The sequence below is a fragment of the Bos indicus genome, chromosome 2 (genome assembly GCF_029378745.1).
Source record: "Bos indicus isolate NIAB-ARS_2022 breed Sahiwal x Tharparkar chromosome 2, NIAB-ARS_B.indTharparkar_mat_pri_1.0, whole genome shotgun sequence".
Taxonomy (NCBI): domain Eukaryota; kingdom Metazoa; phylum Chordata; class Mammalia; order Artiodactyla; family Bovidae; genus Bos; species Bos indicus.
This window is the reverse complement of record NC_091761.1, coordinates 27,543,198-27,559,307: the sequence shown is the minus strand read 5'-3', so window position 1 is coordinate 27,559,307 and position 16,110 is coordinate 27,543,198. Positions and strand designations below refer to the sequence as shown.

At 41.8% G+C, this 16,110-nt stretch overlaps 1 protein-coding gene across 3 annotated transcripts in view; it reads left to right on the top strand.

The window, feature by feature from the left end:
- CERS6 (ceramide synthase 6) overlaps positions 1-16,110 on the top strand; it is a 359,336-nt gene that overhangs the window by 120,563 nt on the left and 222,663 nt on the right. The gene's annotated exons all lie outside the window — the stretch shown is intronic.

Below are 16,110 nucleotides of genomic sequence, written 5' to 3'. Positions count from 1 at the left end.
ATGGCAACCCACTCCAATATTCTGGCCTGGAAAATTCCATGGGGTTGCAAAGAGTCAGAGGCGACTGAGCACCCACACATGCAGGGTCTAGGCACATGCCCATGGGGTGAAATTCATGTGCCTTTTCCTTTCCTTCAACTTCTTTGGTAACTCAGTGCAATCCCTTTCCATTCTATAGAGTCATCACCACTTTCTGTGGCAGTGTGCATAGGTATCAATCACCTGGATCATGTTAAAATGCATCTGATTAAGTTGCTTGGTCTGGGATAGCAGCCAAAATTGAATATTTAACAAGTTCCCAGGTGATTCCACTGGTCTGTTGACCACATTTTGAATAGCAAGGCTAAGCAGTGTGTCAGTGTCTTCTTCCTGAATTCAGCTGGTTTTTATCTGCATACCACAATTACCTGGATGGTCATAGTTATAATCAGTTAAAACTCATTTTAAATGATTACTGGCAATCCACTCTAGCACTCTTGCCTGGAAAATCCCATGGATGGAGGAACCTGATAGGCTACAGTCCATGGGGTCACAAAGAGTCGGACACGACTGAGCGACTTCACTTTCACTTTCAGAGACTTGGTAATGTGAAAGCACAGTACAAGTGGGTGGTGCATATGGTATTGATTAATATCTCCTCCCTCAAGAAGCTTCATATGATAGTGTCAAGGAGATGGGACAGAGTATCTGAGTATGTGTGGATCCATTATAGACACTAAGAAATAAACGTGTATGTGTTCTATATGGTTGGTATGGACAGGCAGTAAAGATTAAAGGAGAAAGATCAGCTATGGTTTAGGGCATAAATCAGGGTTCCTGGGACTAGAACAGTCTGTACCCGTGGCCTTGACCTCTCCTTTGTTGATCTTTGCTTTGAAACTCTCTTCTTTCTTGACTTCTGAGTTGCCACCAGGATTTTACTCTTGCCTTTCTGAGGGCCTTTGTTCACACCATTTGTTCTGCATTTTCACTGGGTCTTTAATGGGCTACTTCTCCAGATTTGACCTTTATTTTTCTCATTCTATCTTCTACCTTCCTTCCCTTCATCAGCATCTTCTAAAGGTATGTGTCCAGTGCAGAGGTTTCTTCTGCAGCATCATTCTGCTGTCTCCCACTGGAACCTCTGATTTGCTTTCATGCTGACTTCCCTCTTTCTCCAATTGTTCGTATGCCTCCATTCTGTTACAGCTGGAAACTCAACCCAATTAGCCACTCCCATTAGTTCCACTAGTTCTTTGTAAAGCCAACTGTTATGGTGCTGATCCTAATTCCTCTCCTAGGTCTCTTATTTATCTCATACTTACAGATACTTTGTTTGCTACAAAAAAAAAAAAAAATACAGTTTCCTAAAATACTACTATCTCCATGATCTGTTGGTTTACAACTTAATGATTTTTCTGTAAGATAAATCTTATAGATAAATCAAGAGCCTCTTGATGAAGGTGAAAGAGGAGAGTGAAAAAGCTGGCATAAAACTCAACATTCAAAAAAATAAGATCATGGCATCCAGTCCCATCACTTCGTGGCAAATAGATGGAGAAACAATGAAAACAGTGACAGACTTTATTTTCTTGGGCTCCAAAATCACTGCAGATGGTGACTGTAGCCATGAAATTAAAAGATGCTTGCTCCTTGGAAGAAAAGCTATAACAAACCTAGACAGTTTATTCAAAAGCAGAGACGTTACTTTGCCAACAAAGGTCTGTATAGTCAAAGCTATGGTTTTTATAGTCATGTATGGATGTGAGAGTTGGACCATAAAGAAGGCTGAGTGCTGAAGAATTGATGCTTTTGAATTGTGGTGCTAGAGAACTTTCTTGCGAGTCCCTAGGACAGCAAGGAGATCAAACTAGTCAATCTTAAAGGAAATCAACCCTGAATATTCATTGGAAAGACTGATGCTGAAGCCAAAGCTCCAATATTTTGGCTGCCTGATGTGAAGAGCTGACTCACTAGAAAAGACTCTAATACTGGGAAAGATTGAAAGCAGGAGAAGGGGACAACAGAAGATGAGATGGTTGGATGATATCACTGACTCAATGGACATGAGTTTGAGTAAGCTCCAGGAGATAGTGAAGGACAGGGAAGCCTGGCATGCTGTAGTCCATGAGGTCGCAAAGAGGCAGACATGGCTGAGCGACTAAACAACAACAATATCTTAGGTTCTTTAATCTGAAAACCAGAGCCTGGCTTTTGTTTGTTTGGTATTAGCCACCCAAATGACTCCTTTCCTTCTAGAGGACTGTGTTTTCACCATCCATTCCTTAGTCATTCCTGCCTCGGTTTGTGATATGTTCTTGGCATGGAACACCTGCATTCCTCTGCCACACCCTTTTATCCCTGACCCTTTCTTCAAACCGCAGGCCTTCTCAGTAATCTGCCATGACAGTTGGATCTGGAGTAAGCGCTAGTTCTTCTGAATTTTCAGAGTTTTTATTGTAAGTACTAGTCATTTAATACTGAATCAACATGCTTTGGAAGGAAAGTTATGACCAACCTAGATGGCATATTAAAAAGCAGAGACATTACTTTGCCAAGAAAGGTCCATCTAGTCAAGGCTGTGGTTTTTCCATGGTCATGTATGGATGTGAGAGTTGGACTGTAAAGAATTTGAGTGCCGAAGAATTGATGCTTTTGAACTGTGGTGTTGCAGAAGACTCTTGAGAGTCCCTTGGACTTCAAGGAGATCCAGCCAGTCCATCCTAAAGGAGATCCAGCCAGTCCATCCTAAAGGAGATCAGCCCTGGGTGTTCATTGGAAGGACTGATGTTGAAGCTGAAACTCCAATGCTTTGGCCACCTGATGAGAAGGCTGACTTATTTGAAAAGACCCTGATGCTGGGAAAGATTGAAGGCAGGAGGAGAAGGGGATGACAGAGGATGAGATTGTTGGATGGCATCACTGACTCGATGGACGTGGGTTTGGGTGGACTCCGGGAATTGGTGATGGACAGGGAGGCCTGGCCTGCTGCGGTTCATGGGGTCGCAAAGAGTCGGACATGACTGAGTGACTGAACTGAACTGAACAACATGGTTTGTTTATGTGAATATTTAGCTTTTCTTAGCTTGTCTGTATATTTTCACCCTAATTGTATCATATGTGCTCCTTGAGGATACAAGAATTGTATCTTGTTTTTCTTATATTCTTCTCAGCCTTTATTACAACATATAGAGTCTGCTGAATAAGTATTTTTTAAGTGACTGTATGTTATGAAGGCATTATTTTGGAAGGGTTTGCTGATCTAAGTTGGCATCCTGCCTCCCCAAATGAAGAGTGCCTAATATAGACACCATTTGGCTTAAAATTTGTCTGGGAAAATTACTGAACAGTGAGACAACTTCAAAGACAGGAGTTCAGAGGAAAGATTGAGGCGGCAAAAGAGAACATTTAGACAACACCTTGAGGAATTAAGCAAAATTATATTGGTCTATGTGTGCAGATGTGTATGTCATAGTTATTTGCTCATCAATATAAAAGATGATCTGGAAAGCTTGTTCTTAATCAGGGATGCACTTCACAGGCACCTGGTGTGCTTTTCAGAATACACACGCCTAGGCCCCACCTCAAGATGTCTTATTCAGTATGGTGAGGGCCTATCTTGGAAGGAATACCCTGGATACTTATAATAACACATCCCTGGTTAAGAAGCACTAATCTCTGAAAAGAGATGACTGCTTTTCAAAAGTACTAAAATTCAAATTCGCAAGACAGCACAGATTTGGGGCTTGTGGATCTAGGCTCAAATGTAAAGATTCTATAGTTTTTCTGTTATGTAAGTTATTATTTTAGAAACTGTAGAATTCCTTCAGGGGAGCATGCTTCGTCTTTTAGCAGTGTAGAACAGCACTGATATGCATGCCAAACAATGCTGGTAGCCATCTGTTGGCCTGTCCAATTTTTGGCACACTCATTTAATACAGATGGACTGAATAGAAGTTATTCTGCGAGTAATGTGTTGAAACATTGATGTGATTTTTTTTTCCTTCATGCTTGATGTCAGTCATCAGCAGCTGTGTTAGTTTTGATGAATATTTCTTCCAGAAGCTTTTAAATCCTTATTGGCAACTGAAATAGAGATTTTCAAGAGTGAGTGAACAGTTTATAAAAAGGAGATGACACTTATTCTGAAAGTTTTATTTTTATTGAAAATATTATTTATTTTTATATTATCTTGATGCAGTTGTTAGAGGAGGAAGGCAACGTTTCCATAGCCTCAAACCATGGATCCTCTGGCTAAAAGCTCTTAGAACCAACAAGTTTCTCCTAAATTGAATTGGGTTGCAGTTTGCTCCATATGGACTCCTGTAAGATGAGGGCCTGAGATTGTCTTTTCTTTGTTGTTGCTGTTCAGTCACTAAGTCGTGTCCTACTCTTTGCCACCCCATGGACTGCAGCACGCCAGGTTTCTCTGTCCTCCACTATCTCCTGGAGTTTGCTCAAATTCATGTCCTTTGAGTTGGTGATGCTATCTAGCCATCTCATCGTCTGTCATGCCCTTCTTCTTCTGCCTTCAATCTTTCCTGTGAATTGGCTCTTTGCATCAGGTGGCCAAAGTATTGGAGCTTCGGCTTCTGCAACACTCCTTCCAATAAATAGGATAGATTTCTTTTAGGATTGACTGGTTTGATCTCCTTGTTGTCCAAGGGACTCTCTAGCACCACAATTTGAAAGCATCAATCCTTCAGTCCCCAGCCTTCTTTATGATCCAGCTTTCACATCTGTACATGACTATCGGAAAAACCATAGTTTTGATTAAACAGATTTTTGTCAGCAAGATGATGTCTCTGCTTTTCAATATGCTGTCTAGGTTTGTCATCATTTTCCTTCTAAGGAACAAGCGTCTATTAATTTCATGGCTGTAGTCACCATCCACAGTGATTTTGGAGCCCAAGAAAACAAAATCTGCCACTGCTTCCATTTTTCCCCTTCTATTTGCCACAAAGTGATGGGACTGGATACCATGATCTTCATTTTTTGAATGTTGAGTTTTAAGCCAACTTTTTCACTCTCCTCTCTCACCCTCATCAAAAGGCTCTTTAGTTCCACTTCACTTTCTGCCATTAGAGTGGTATCATCTGCATAATTGAAGTTGTTGATATTTCTTCTGGCAATCTTGATCCCAGCTTGTGATTTATCCAGGCCTGGATTTCACATGATGCACTCTGCATATAAGCTAAATATGGAGAGTGACAAAAATACAGTTTCGAAGCTGTCAGTTATTCCATGTCTGGTTCTAACTATTGCTTCTTGACCCACATACAGGTTTCTCATGAGACAGGTAAGGTGGTCTGGTACTCTCATCTCTTTAAGAATTTTCCAATTTGTTGTGATCTGCACAGTCAAAGGCTTTAGCATAATCAATGAAGCAGAAACAGATGTTTTTCTGGAATTTCCTTGCTTTCTCTCTGATCTAGTGAATGTTGACAATTTGGTCTCTAATTCTTATGCCTTTTCTAAATCCAGCCTGTTCATCTGGAAGTTCTCAGTTCACATACTGCTGTAACCTAGCTTGAAGGATTTTGAGCATAACCTTACTAGTATATGAAATCAGTGCAATTGTCTGGTAGTTTGAACATTCTTTGGCATTGCCCTTCTTTGGGACTGGAATGAAAACTGACCTTTTCCAGTCCTGTGGCCACTGCTGAGTTTTTTCAAATTTGCTGACATTTTGAGTGCAGTCTTTTCTTTAGGAATTCCATTTTAGCATTGGTGCTGATTAAAACTCCCCCAAGTGCTGCCATATGTGGATGCTTCTGTTCAGTGGCAGCACATTGACCAAAATAGGGAACCTTCTGGCAGCCAGGTAAAGGACTGGCAGAAAGGGTCCCACGAACTGGCCCAGGCAGGTCCTGCTTACCAGGATGAGCTGCACATCCCCCAAGGGAGCATCACTTCCTCTTCCTTGGCTGCAGCTTTCTCAAAGGAGTGCTGTGAAATGAAAGTCTGGTGTGCCCCCCGAAAAAAACAAAAACCTTTTGGAATTGTGACTTTATTTCTGCAAAAGAGTCCCACTGTGATCTTAATTTGTGATTCCCTTGAAGTAAGGATAACTCAACAGTGAGGTAGGAGTGGCCTAACCAGTTGCCCACATGCGACCAACTCAATCACTATTTGTATTTGCTAGCTGTTTTACTTGGACAAATTATCGATGCTATCTTGTGACCTATGGAAGAATGTGGAGCCTAATCATTGATGGGGTTGGGGAGAGGAAATAGGGCTCTAAGGATACAATGAATTGAGATGTATATCCCTTTATTTCAGATCAATCTTTGATCTGAGGAAATTATGTGGTGAATATATTCAACAAGTTTTCATAACCCAGCTACCTGTTTGCAGAAAAAAAAAAAAGACAACAACTGAATGATTATAAACTGTTCTAGAATCTTCCATGTATTTTACAGTCTTATGATGGGTGAAATTTTGCCAACGAGAAAATTTAACTTAGGTTATTTTCTTTCTCCATCAGATCATGACATGAGCCTCATTTACAAAGTAACTACCAAAGTTTCCTGAAGACTGATATAATTTTTAAAGTAAAGAATAAGAAAGTATTGCCTTTTAAAGGAATGTCATCTTTATTTATTTATTTATTTTTTTGGTACTGGGATTTATGACTGACAAAGCATTGATGCTGATCCTAAGTCTGGAAAAAATTAGTCCTTAAAAAAATTGAAGGCCAGCCTCTTAGTTCTTGAAAAGTACATTGTGGAGTTGTTTTCTTACTGTTGTGATGGTGATTGTTTCCCATTAATATACAACAGTGCTTGGATTGATGAACAACTTGTAAAGTATGTAGTTACACATCTAGTTATTGTTCAAATTTGTTTGACTATTTTAAATGGTTTTAAATCCATGGCTTGTATTCAGGTCAGTTGGAGCAAGGAGCAGCAAATTTTTCCTGTAAATGGAAAGGAAATACGTTTAGCCACGTGAACCTTATCACAATACTACTCAGCTATTGTCTCAACAAAAACAGTCAGAGACAAAGCACATGTTCATGGCTGGGTTCCAATAAAACTTTAATTATGGGTACTGAAATGTGAACTTTTCATTCTCATGTGTCATGAAGCATTATTCTTTTTTTAAATTTATTTTATTTTTGGCTGCATTGGGTCTTGCTTGCTGTGCGAGGGCTTTTTTCTAGTTGCAGCAAGTGGAGACTACTCTTTAGCTGCAGTGCCCAAGCTTCTCCTGGCGGTGGCTTCTCTTGTTGCGGAGCACAGGCTCTAGGGCATGTGGGCTCGGTAGTTGTGGCTTACGGGGTTAGTTGCCTCGTGGCATGTGGGCTCCTCCCAGACCAGGGAATAAACCCGTATCTCCTGCATTGCAAGGCAGATTCTCAACCATTGGACCACCAGGGAAGCCCCTGTGGAGCATTATTCTTAATTTTTTTTTCCAATCATTTAAAAATTTATAAACTATTCTTAACTCATGGGCTCTAGGAAAACAGATGGCAGACTGGATGTGGCCAGCAAGCCATGGTTTGCTAAATCCTGCTTGAGGATTACAATACTATTAGCAGTTCTGTCAGAGTTTTAGGAAAAAAATTATATGATGTTATAGCTACAGGCATAGTCACCATTGCCCAAAGAGTTGCCATTTAATAGAAGCATTAGAACAGTTCTGTAATCAGTGTAAGTGTGTGTGTGTGTTTAGTTGCTCAGTCACGTCTGACTCTTTGCAACCCCATGGACTAGCCCGCCAGGCTCCTCTGTCCATGGAATTCTCCAGGCAAGAATATTGGAGTGAGTAGCCATTCCCTTCTCCAGGGGATCTTCCAGACCCAGAGACTGAACCCAGGTTTCCTGCTTTTCAGGCAGATTCTTTACTGTCTGAGCCACCAGGGAAGCCCAGTGCCCACCTCTAATATTTCTGGGGCACAGTGCTTTGATGCTGTACTGTTTGATTAGTCCATCAGCCCCTCTTTGAAGCTGTTAGTGTTCTTAAGAGAGTGTAACTTTCACTACAGAAATTCTGGAGATTGATGAATTGAACTACATACAGTCTAGTCTTCTGCCCTGAGAAAGCTTTTGAAACTTTTCTCACTTTTTCTACTCCACACCTACCATCTGTGGAAAGTGAACTCAGCTTTTCCATTTAGATCAAGCCTCTCACATTCCTTGATGGCATATGGCTAGGCCTCTAACTCATATGTACCAGCTAATTAAAGAAAACAGATTTTCACTAAAAATATCAGAGAGGCCACACTTTGGCCGAGCTGACTGCATCTGAGGTACTGCTGGTCAGTTTTCTTTAAATCCTGGATTTCTCAAGGCTCTGTAGTTTTCCCGATAATTTTATTTAACATGGATAGTGATGAAAAGGTCAGAGTATATGGAGGAGTAACTGAATTTATTAAGGCTTAATGTTCTTATTTAATTCTTGTCTGCTAGGTTTTGAATCTATATGCCATTTCTTATTGTTGTGTAGTCTATTTTAAAAGTTATTAATATCCGATTTAGAACAAAATAGTGAAAATCATTACAATCAACTTTGATTATAGAGGACATATTCCCTCTATATATGTATATATAATGCTTATTTAAAAATTGGGGAAAAACACTCCAAAGCCTATCACCAGATATAAACACTTTAACTTTTACTACTTATACAGTATTGTATCGATTTCTCCGCACAAATATGCATGCATGTATGTATCTGAGCGTAATTCCTGCCCTCCTTGAGATTTTTTGTAGACCCTGCCTCCTCAGAGTGCCAGAGTCAGTGCCTTCCACTGATTGAGGCTGTGGAAGCATTATGTTTTATGCTTTATCTTCAGTCTCTATGATCATTTACCCCTGAGTGGCAGTGAAGCCACTGTGCTGTAAGAGGACGTATATATTCCTAAAAACCACCACAGCAGGCACAATTGCACTTAAAAACATAAAAACACAATGCGGGGCTTATGAGAAAAATGAGTCAGGGGCCGAGCACTCAAAGCATCATCAGTGACATGTTTCAAATAAAGATAGGAACTTGATAAACGTAGCATAGTTTCACACATGTTAAATGGCTAAGAAATACGTGATGACTATGATAAATATGGCACTTTACCTTGAAAAAGACCTGAAGTCCGCCTGTAATTTGGTATATTAGTTTGTTGTGCTGCGCTCAGTCGCTTAGTCGTGTCCGACTCTTTGTGACCCCATGGACTGTAACCTGCCAGGCTCCTCTGTCCGTGGGGATTCTCCAGACAAGAATGCTGAAGTGGGTTGTCTTGCCCTCCTCCAGGGGATCTTTCCGACCCGGGAATCAAACTGGGGTCTCCTGCCTTGCAGGAAGATTCTTTACCAGCTGAGCTACCAGGGAAGCCCATATTCATTTGTTAGGGATGCATAATTAAATACCACAGACTGAGTGGCTTATACAACAGAAATGTATTTCTTACTGTTCCAGAGGTTGGAAGTCCAAGATCAAGATGTGACAGAGTTGATTTCTCTGGAGGCCTCTCTCCTTGCCTTGCATGTGGCTGCCTTCTCCCTGTGTCTTCATGGGGTCTTTCCTCTTGCACCTTCATTCTTGGTGTCTTTTCTTCTTCTTATAAGGACATCAGTCATACTGGACTAGTTGGCCACTCTTATGACCTCATTTAACCTTAGTTGCTTCCTCAAAGGTCTATTTCCAAATACGGTCACATTAGGGGTTAGGGCTTAAATATATGAATTCAATCCAAAACAGTGTGTGAGGGGTTATAGCTCATAAAGTGCTTGAGGGGGTGGGAGGAGGGTGATCTGAAATGGGAGAGAAAGTTGTAACAATGGTGGGTTTATCTCACAACACATGTGAACTGAAGCAGCTTGGAGATGTTGAAGGGCGTGTATGTGTATGTGTATGTATGTGTGTGTTTTGTGTATTCCTACACTCCTCCTTCCTCCTCCTAGAAACTCATTGTTTTCTTCTTTCACCTAGTGTTTTTGGTAGATTAAATTGCATGTAAGCTAATATGAAATTCATGTTACGCCCAAGCAATGTTGGGAGACGTTTATGATTTCAGCATATGGTTTACAGCAGGATTATGATGTAGTGAACTCTAGGAGCCAGGTCTGTGAGTTTGAGTCTCTTCTCTAATATAAAGAGGTATGTGGGGGTGTTTGGGAGAGTTGTCTGACCACCCTAAGCTTCAGTTTCTTTGTTTGTAAAACAGGCATAACAGTAGTGCCTGCCTCATGGGGCCTTTGTGAAGCCTAAAAGGTATTAACATATATAAAGTGTTTAGAGAGGTGTCTTGCACATAGTAAGCGGGTAGTAAATGTTAGCTGCCTTGCACATCACTAGACTCTGTCCGTCGTATTGGTGTGACAGGAGAAGCAACAGATGGCTAGTACAGTGAGCCCTCTGTCTGCAGATGCGGAGCCCGCGCCTCCGAAGCCTGCAGTACAGAGGACTGGCTGTACTATGCCGTTTTTAAAAGGGATTTAAGCATCTGAGGATTTGGTTATCTGTGGGCATCCTGGAACTAATCCTCCATGGTTACCAGGGGAAGACTATAGCCTGTCACACCCATGCACTGGCTGTGGGCACCTTCCCTGGCAGAGGTGGCTGTGGCGTTGGTCATTTGGAGAGGAGAAATCCAGGGAGATGCATGGGAAGCAGCTTCTCAGTTTAGAGCAAAACTCTTTCATCCTGTGGAACCCCGAGGTGGGCAGCATCCATGTGGGCTCACAGGGCTGTCAACTTGGACTTTACTGACACATACAAAAAAGATGCAAAATCCACCTGAGTTCAGAGCATTGGAGCCTTTGGCTGGCTGCTAAGCAGCGATGTGACAGAAGTGGATGAGAAAAGGTGTCCTACTTCAGCAGGGAGCCAGGCCCGCTGTGCCTCCAGAAGCCCAGGCTTTTGAAGCACCACATGAGAAATGTCAGTACACACAGTGAATGCCTTTGAACCACAGAGATTTAAAATTTGCCCAGCCGATTCTGAGAAGGACACAGCTTGTCTCCGCCAGGAGGGAGGGAGGAACAAAGCTGGGTTTCCCGCCGTGCTGGCTTTGGTAAAGCCCTCTCTGCTGGGGCCGGGATAGTCCGAGCGGCCTTAGGAGGTCAGTGTGGCTTCTGGGGACACAGTTTGCTGTTTAGGTAATATTTGTTGGTTACCTCCTAAGTGCAGGTGAAGGGGTAAGGGGGCAATGGATCTTGTACGTATTTGAGGACAGAAATCAGATTACCTGGTCCATGTCCTGGCTCAAGTTCTGTTACCCTTAGCGAATGTGGTAAGTTTCCCAGATGCCTCATCTGTCAAGGGGAAATGACTCCTATTTAGGGGATTAAACAAGTGTTTCTCAGTGCCTGGTTCCCTTTCAAGTAGGCTGCGGAGTTGGGTAAGCATCAGCTCCTGACTTTGTGGGACTCAACCAGGCTGTTGATTCTGTTATTAGTACAGTTGTTAAGTACCTTAGCTGGAGACCCATGAGCTGCAGGACTTAAGTGATGTGGCTCCTTTCTAGGACTTCTTTATTGCTCCAGCCATGGGATTTTTCTGGGTCTTGTATATTAATTTGCCACCAGGAGAACTGCATTTTAGGTTGTTGAGAAGGAAGTGCCGTTGCTTCTTCTTGGGAATCCAGTGTGGTTCCCCCCTCCTCCTCCTCTCCTTCTCTTTGGTCTTTTGCCCCGCCCCCCACTTTGCACTCACCTCCTGCCTGGTGCTGTTGCAGGGCCACTTGCCTTCTGCTTCCTTGAGCTATTCTCCCTTCTGTGGTTAACTCATGGTGGCCACATTCTTTAGCCAGGGGCAGACAGGAGGTGTAAAAGAATCCTCTATTATCACTAATTTAGCTGTAATTGTCTTAAAAGTTGGCCTTCCCAGGTGGCTCAGTGGTAAAGAATCCACCTGCCAAAGCAGATGTGCAGAAGGTGTGCATTTGATCCCTGGATTGGGAAGATCCCCTGGAAAAGAAAATGGTAACCCACTCCAGTATTCTTGTCTGGGAAATAGAAGAATCTGGCGAGTTACTGTCCATAGGGTCTCAAAGAGTCAGAAAAACTGAGCAACTGAGTATGCACACACATCTTGAAAGTTGAAACATAGCCTGTGACTCCTGACATTTGATTATACCACCATTGATTATATGTAAGGGGTAAGTGAGTTTCTCTGTGAGATGGTGATGGTGGGGAGGGTAGGTACTTGGAACAGAACAACAGGAGGTCCAGCCTTGTCTCTTTTGGAAAGATTTGAGCAGATTCCAAGTGACTATCAGGGAATCAAGTCTTTGAGGTTTATTTGCAGGCCTCCCCAAATCTAAATTCATAATGAGCTCTCCATGTGATTAGAAACTTAGCTAAAAGCAATTAAAGCTAATTATTTTCATTCTAAATACAACTTGAGTTGCTGGCTTTGTCTTTAGGGCTGTCAGGATATGAGCAAACTATTTTAGAAAAATCACTTCAAATTTGGCCAATTTTTCTTAGTTTGCCCCTATACTGACTCAGAGCAGAGCAGTTGCCCACCGATGGGAGGCTGTATACTGTGCGTAGGGCTCAACTATGTAGAAATGTAATGATACTGTTGTGTGGAGGATGCACTGTGAGTGAGGCAGTTTCTGCGTGCCACACACGTGGTGCACCACGACACACAGGTCAAGGCTAGCAGCAGAGCTGGCATTAAAGGTTAGTACACGAATCGGCCATAATTGTTGTACAGCAGAAACCAACACAGCATTGTAGAGCAGTTTTCCTCCAATTAAAAAATAAAGGTTAGTATGCAAGTCTTGGCTGTATTGCTTAATTCTGCAGGATTCTGATAATGCCTGCACTCTCTATATTTAGCTCCAGATATAATGAAAATTCATGTTTTCATCTTCCATCTGGTTGTATCACAATAGATTTTCTTTCAGATGTAGTAGGCACCTAATGCAGCTAGGAAAACTAGACTCCCAACAAGGAGGGGAAATATATATTCACCGAGGCTATGTCATATTCTGGATTCCATAGTGGGGCCTTTACGCCTAACCCTCATCACCACCCTCTGTAATGTGTTCAGTCTTCAAAACCTTTCTTACCTGTGAAGAAACCAAAGCAAAGAGGAGTGGAGTAACCAATCCAGCACCATGCAGCTCGTGTCTGGCATTTCCACCATAAGCATCCTTGCTGTAAACATCTTTGCCACAAGCATTTTTGCCGTATAACTAATTAGCCATCAAGCAGTTTTGCCTTCAGAGATACAGTAGAGAAAATGAATAACAAAATTAAATGAATGTGAAAAATGAAAAGACTATATTGCAAAATACAAAATACTTGAATACATTTAAAAATGGGTGTTGATTCATGGCAATACTGTGCCAATAGCTAATTTTATTTTGTGGGTTGTACCTAAGCTCTTATCTTTGAAGTCTTTTGTTCGTAGTATAAACATTTTTTGCTTGTTGATTCATTTCCTCATTTAGCATTGTAGTTTTTCTTTTTTATAAAATTTCTTCCTTCATTAAAAAGAAAGACAGGATTGTTTTAATTCTTGGTATGTTGTCACATGTCCATCGATAGCCGTTCTAGAGTTCTATGGGAAATATGTTCAACTCTGTGCCACTGTGTAGCCCATTCTGAAGGCTAAGACATGGGAGTTCTGCATCCATGGAGAAATGAGACCAAGCTGTCAACCAGTTATTGTATCTTTTACAGCACATTGGCTTGCCTTACGACTAAATTTAATTAGAACCTTGAGTTTATTGTCTTTCAAATATAGGCGTCTCTTGCTTTATTGGGCTTTGTTTTATTGCACTTTGCAGATATTGTATTTTTTACAAATTGAAAATTTGTGGCAACTCTGCATCGAGCAAGGTTTTTGGCATCATTTTTCTCACAGCATTTGCTCCTTTGCTGTCACATTTTGTGTGTATGTGTCACCTTTTGGTAATTCTCACAATATTTCTAACTTTTCTTCATTATGGTATTTATTATGGTGATCAGTGATCCTTGATGTTACTAGTGTGTTTTGGCTCTTTTTAGCAATATGGTGTTTTTAAACTAAGATTTGTACATTTTTTAGGACATAATAGATTTAATAGACTTAGTAGACTGTAGTATAGTGTAAACATAACTTACATGCACTAGGAAGCCAAAAAAGTCATTTAAATCACTTTGTTGTGCTGTTTGCTTTATTGCAGTGATCTGCAACTGAACCCACTCTATCTCCAAGGTGTACCTGTAGTCCTAGGGAAGGTAGAGCTAGGAGGAGAGGAGCAGGAGAGGCTCCCTGGAGGAGGTGACACTGCTGAAGTTTTAAGGATGATTACCTTGGCCAGGTAGAGAAAGAATGAAAGTGTCAAGCCTGCTTCAGGAAGATAAATAACCCAAGGGATGTGGTGGGTTTGGGGAACTCCGGTCAGCATGAGGGTGAATAGGAGAGGAAGACTCAAGAGGCAACAGCAGCCCTATTGGCAAGCTGAGACCTAGGGCATTCCTTCCCACCCTTTCTTCTATAAGTACATATCTAGGGCCATCTGACCTTTTTCTAAAATATTCTCGCTTTACCTGCTTTCACAAAAATCCCATGTTTGCTAAGTACTTGGCTCATGTAAGAATGGAATTGGCTTTTATTATCAGTGCCTCATACCAATGTATGATTAAGATTGAACCGTTTATCTTGTTGTTGGGGAAAAAAACTTGCTCATTGAACGTAAATCTCTCATTGGGATATACCTACTAGAGGTGATTTTGAGCAGGCACCTTCCCGTGTTTCTCATGTGTGGTCTGCCTTCTAACCTTTGGTTTGTCCTCTGAAGAGTGCATAGAATTGTCATGATGACCTCTTCTCCCCAACCCCACTCCATTCCCACCACACACATGCAGAAATTAAACATCCAAGGGAAAAAGAAAGAAAGCCAAGTTAAATTATTACCTCATGGCTATACCACCTGATGTGAAGAACTGACTCATTAGAAAAGACCCTGATGATGGAAAAGACTGAAGGCAGGAGGAGAAGGGGACGACAGAGGATGAGATGGTTGGCATCACCGACTTGATGGACATGAGTCTGAGCAAGCTTCAGGAATTGGTGATGGACAGGCATGCTGCAGTCCTTGGGGTTGCAAAGAGTAGGACACAACTAAGCAACTGAACTGAACTATTGGCTATACCAACTGTATCATATTTTATAGGAAAAAATCACAGTAGGGGACCCATGAAAACTAGTAATATATCATTAACTCAGCACTCTGCTGTCTGAATCCAACATTAAAAAAGCAAAACAAAGCGGGACATGCAATCAGGAAAGCATGAGTGTGCTTGAATGCTTTTGGGAATAAGTGATTATTTGAAATAAAGATTGTCTCAGAAAATCCAGAAAAAAATCGAGCACCTACAGGACTTAATTCACTTCAGTTTCTCAAGTGGTTACAAAGGGCCTGTCTATGGCAGAGGCTAGGGGCTGGGGGATTTGAAAGTAAAGAGCACAAAATTCTGTGTTCTGATACTGGAGTTTAGGAGAGGAAGAAGGTACAACCTGCGTGTGTAGCACTCCCTGGGGACAGGGCTGAGTCATCTTATTATAATGGGTACTTGTGGGTTAGCAAACCAGATTTGAGATAAACAAATTTAAGAATTGGTCCATGTAGATAGCTTCTTGTAAATGCATTTTATGATGGGTTTGAGTGACAAAATTAATATGGAAGTATATAAAATATTGAATTTTCTTTATGGAATGTCAGTCTTTGGATACAGGGAAACCATATTTGTCTGGTGATAGCCATGGAATAACCGGAGAAGGCAATGGCACCCCACTCCAGTACTCTTGCCTGGAAAATCCCATGGATGGAGGAGCCTGGTAGGCTGCAGTCCATGGGGTTGCGAAGAGTCAGACACCACTGAGCGACTTCACTTTCACTTTTCACTTTTCACTTTCATGCATTGGAGAAGGAAATGGCAACCCACTCCAGTGTTCTTGCCTGGAGAATCCCAGGGACGGGGGAGCCTGGTGGGCTGCCGTTTATGGGGTCGCACAGAGTCGGACACGACTGAAGCGACTTAGCAGCAGCAGCAGCAGCCATGGAATAACAAGTGATCATCCTGTAGTGGGGCCTTTCCAGGCTTCTTATTGTTCTGAATGCTGGGAGAGTCACTAAGTGTGCAGATTCCTTACTTAAGCTGGGTCTATTTGGTGCTCCTGGTAAATGGA